Source organism: Sinocyclocheilus anshuiensis, unplaced genomic scaffold, assembly GCF_001515605.1.
Source record: "Sinocyclocheilus anshuiensis isolate Anshui unplaced genomic scaffold, SAMN03320099.WGS_v1.1 scaffold2883, whole genome shotgun sequence".
NCBI classification, from domain to species: domain Eukaryota; kingdom Metazoa; phylum Chordata; class Actinopteri; order Cypriniformes; family Cyprinidae; genus Sinocyclocheilus; species Sinocyclocheilus anshuiensis.
The window spans coordinates 44,549-48,918 of record NW_015548332.1 but is presented as its reverse complement, the minus strand read 5'-3'; the positions used below and the strand labels follow the sequence as shown (position 1 = coordinate 48,918).

Below are 4,370 nucleotides of genomic sequence, written 5' to 3'. Positions count from 1 at the left end.
GAGACAATTCTGACGGCAGGACTCTGACCACTGTGTAATCTGTCCCTCGGACCATGAGATAGAGGGGTTGTGCTTCTCTAGCCAAGGCAGTCCCAGAATGATAGGTGTTCGTGGAGATTGAAATACGAAGAGGCGGATGAGTTCGGTGTGAAGAGCTCCAGTGCATAATTGAAGGTCCGTGGTAGTGAATTGAATTTGCAGCGGGCAGAGCGGGCAGCCATCTAGCGCTGCCACTGCCAAATGAGACGTACAGGGAACAAGAGGAATATTGGCAAAACTGGCAAAACTAGCGTCAATGAAATTTCCTGCAGCCCCTGAGTCAATCAAAGCCATGGCCTCAGTGATCTGCCCATTAATTTTTAAGGTGACTGGAATTTCTAAAGCAGTGGAAGTACTGGAATTCGAACTCACCGCAGAAAGATTGCGAGGTGGACGAGTGGGACAGGAAGCTCTCATGTGTCCAGATAGTCCGCAGTATAGGCACAGATTCTGGCGAATGCGCCTCTCTCTCCTCTGAGCTCTGAGATGAGTAAAGCCGATCCGCATGGGTTCCGCATCAGGAAGTGGCGATGGAGCCGCCGAGTCTGAAGTCTGACGACGAGAGCAAAGGAGGTTGTCAATCCCAATGGCCAGTTCAATTAATTGATTCAAGGATCTCCCCTCGTCTCGACAGGCTAATTCAGACTGCAGATCCATGCTCAGACCTCTGCAGAAGTGTAGTTTGAGAGGATCCTCCAGCCACCCTGTTTGTGCAGCGAGAGTGCGGAATGAGAGAGCGTAATCTGACGCCGAACCTCTGCCCTGGCGTAACGATAACAGCTGTTCACCCGCCTCCTTTCCATCAGCGGGATGTTCTAACACCTCCTTAACCCGCTGGATGAAGGCCGAGAAGGAAGGGAAAATAGTCTGATTCTCATTCCACACCGCGGTAGCCCACTCCAATGCCCTTCCAGTGAGAAGCGAACAGACAAATGTGATGCGACCATCGTCTGTGGAATACAAAATGGGTTGTTGGTGAACAAACATGGAACATTGGAGTAAGAAACCCTTACATTTTGAGGGTGAGCCATCAAACTTCTCAGGGAACGCCAGACGAGGGCTGGCGGTGGAGGTAGGTGCAACCGGGGCTTGAAGCGGTGGATTCGAAGGAGGGGCGGGAGCTTCGGGTGCTTGCAGACGAAGGGCTTGCAAGGTCTTTACCATCTCCTCCGTTAGCGAGGTAAGTCGGCTTAGTTGCTGCTGGTGTGTGGCCAGAACCGATGCTTGAGCAGATACCTCTGTGGTGAAGTGATAGAACGCTGCTGGATCAATTTCTGGCGAAGTCTTCTGTAACAAAGAGGCAGTGGCATTAGAATCCATGTGCAGCTTTATTAGTTCACAAGGCAGGTCATACAGGCATAAATCGTTAACTGGCATCAGACACAACGTAGGCTGGGCAGAATCGTAAACACTGTTCGTAATCAGGGTCGAGGCAGGCGGCAGACAAACAATGGCATGAATCAACAAGGCAGGCAGGGTCAGAATAGGTAGGCAGCAAGCAATCGTAAACGGGTAAACAGTCCAGGTAATCAACAGATAATCAACACAGGGAAACCGCTCAGAAATGTCTGCAAGGCAAAACAAGACTTCGCAATGAGAGCAGGGAAGGCACAGTTTAAATAGACCGGGCAATAGGAAACACCTGTGCAGGTGATTAGTCTCTGGCATGGGGCATTGTGGGAATTGGAGTCCGAAAGCGTCGCTCAGTATTCTGGTGATGGTTCCCTCTGGTGGTGACCGGAGGGAGCCACATGAGGCTGAATTTGTGACAGAGCCCCGCAGAGGCAGACGACGCTGGGGTCTTCCTAATTTAATTACAGTTACTTCTTATGTAATTGAACTTAATACTGTGTATAGACTGTAGAACATTTATACACAATACAATTGTAACAGAGAGGCAGTGGCGTTAGGATCCATGTGCAGCTTTATTAGTTCACAAGGCAGGTCATACAGGCATAAATCGTTAACTGGCGTCAGACACAATGAAGGCTGGGCAGAATCGTAAACAGTGTTCGTAATTAGGGTCGAGGCAGGCGGCAGACAATCAATGGCATGAATCAACAAGGCAGGCAGGGTCAGAATAGGTAGGCAGCAAGCAATCGTAAACGGGTAAACAGTCCAGGTAATCAACAGGTATTCAACACAGGGAAAAACGCTCAGAGATGTCTGCAAGGCAAAACAAGACTTCGCAGGGAAGGCAGGGAAGGCACAGTTTAAATAGGCAATAGGAAACACCTGTGCAGGTGATTAGTCTCTGGCAGTGGGAATTGTGGGAATTGGAGTCTGAAGGGATCGCTCAGTACTCCGGTGATGGTTCCCTCTGGTGGTGATCGGAGGGAGCCACAGAGGCTGAATTTGTGACAGAGAGGCTGTCATATGTGGATCAACTTACTATGTTGTGTATTTTCAACAGTTTCAATATGAAAAATTAATTTTATATTGATTCAATGGATTTATTGAATTTTGAAAAAAAAAATGTGTCATGGATTTATTGCATTTTGGGAAATGCCGAATGTTCAGCAGCTCATCCCTGGTAAAACTGATCGTGTTTGAGAAACAAAAAACAGGAAAAACTAACAAAAACAGTACAAACACTAGAGAGCCAAACACTGAGGCTGCCGTCTGCGGCGCCGTATATACATTTCTTTTAGACTGAGAGGGAATTGCTACAAGAACGAATGTAAGGAAAAAATAAATGTATATATTTTTTGTTTGTAGTTTATTTAGAATATATATAACTATCACATAAAATAACTTTAGATTCACTTGCGAGTGCAGTTAAACAGTTTATTAGGAACAAAAAAATAAACAACAACACAAGAGTCAAGACATCATGGGTGCAATATCCAAAACAGCAGGAAACTTGAACAACATTTTGAAGAGACTCATGGGAGTGTATGCATCGCATGGTCTTAGCTGTGGTCCAGGTTCCTGTGCAGGCAGGAATCTCAGAGCCTGTGGAACATGTCAACATCAGACTCTGGTTTCCATGACCAAGTGGGCTGCTTTGCTTTGGCTCTCTTTGCAACAGGTTCTTTTACACTGTTATTCTCACATCTGAAATAAAAAAAGTAAGCATGCTGTTTACACAAACTACATTATTAACATTATTGTGATGTTCACTGATACTAGTACTAATTTATCGAAACAAAAAACTCAATTACCACATAGGAAACATAGTTTACCATACAGCAAATAAATCAAATGAAAGAAACATCTGTAAAATAGTGAATGCACTTACCCTATAAGATTCTGATTGGAGTTGAAAACTGAATGAGCGTCCCCTTCCTGTGAGAGATGCAGGTGAAGGCAAGAGTGGTGTATTCAGTCCTAAAATAATTTTATAAACAATCGTTAGCATTTTTTTCCCACAGTACATTATAGTATGCATACTTCATGAGAAAACAGAATGCCAATAACAAAGAAACTATCTCCATTTCCATGACCGAGTGGGCTGCTTTGCTTTGGCTCTCTTTGCAACAGGTTCTTTTGCACTGTTATTCTCACATCTGAAATACAAAGTAAGCATGCTGTTTACACAAACTACATTATTAACATTATTATGATGTTCACTGATACTAGTACTAATTTATCGAAACAAAGAACACAATTACCACATAGCAAAAATAGTGTACCATACAGCAAATAAATCAAATGAAAGTAACATCTGTAAACTAGTGAATGCACACTTACTCTAAGATTCTGAATGGAGTTGAAAACTGAACGAGCGCACGCTTCCTGTGAGAGATGCAGGTGAACGCAAGAGTGGTGTATTCAGTCCTAAAATAATTTTTTAAACAATTGTAAGCATTTTTTCCCCACAGTACCTTAGTATAGTATGCATACCTCATGAGAAAACAGAATGCCAATAACAAAGAAACTAAATTTTAACCCTATCAACCATAAATAATATTACCATATAGTCTAGGCATAATAAAAGTACAATTACTATACTGTGCACTTACACAGTATGATTTTCCAGCGAACTCAAAACTGAACAACATGCGCATGCCTTTCTTGTGCAAGATGCCAGTGATGCAGCCACAGTTCTAAATGAAAATTGAAACAGTTGTTAGCAATTTCCAGAAGATGCATAGCTGATAATAAATTGCATCACTGATAAGCAGTGTTGGGGAACATTACTTTTAAAAGTACTACAACTACATACTGTACAAACTTGTCTTATACACAGTGTTGGGGAAAGTTACTTTTAAAAGTAATGCATTACAATATTGCGTTACTCCATAAAAAAGTAACTAATTATGTTACTTAGTTACTTTTTATGGAATGTAATGCGTTACGTTCCTTTTCCGTTCCTTTTTAAATCTGGA

At 43.0% G+C, this 4,370-nt stretch overlaps 1 long non-coding RNA gene across 1 annotated transcript; it reads right to left on the bottom strand.

Annotated features, from left to right (window-relative positions):
* Positions 1-3,065: 3,065 nt before the first annotated feature.
* LOC107656506 (uncharacterized) lies at positions 3,066-4,041 on the bottom strand. The gene is made up of 3 exons (XR_001630578.1): positions 4,005-4,041; positions 3,281-3,369; positions 3,066-3,096 (listed from the first exon to the last, which is right to left on the bottom strand). It is a non-coding gene; the product is annotated as an uncharacterized LOC107656506 (long non-coding RNA).
* Between the last annotated feature and the right edge of the window lie 329 nt (positions 4,042-4,370).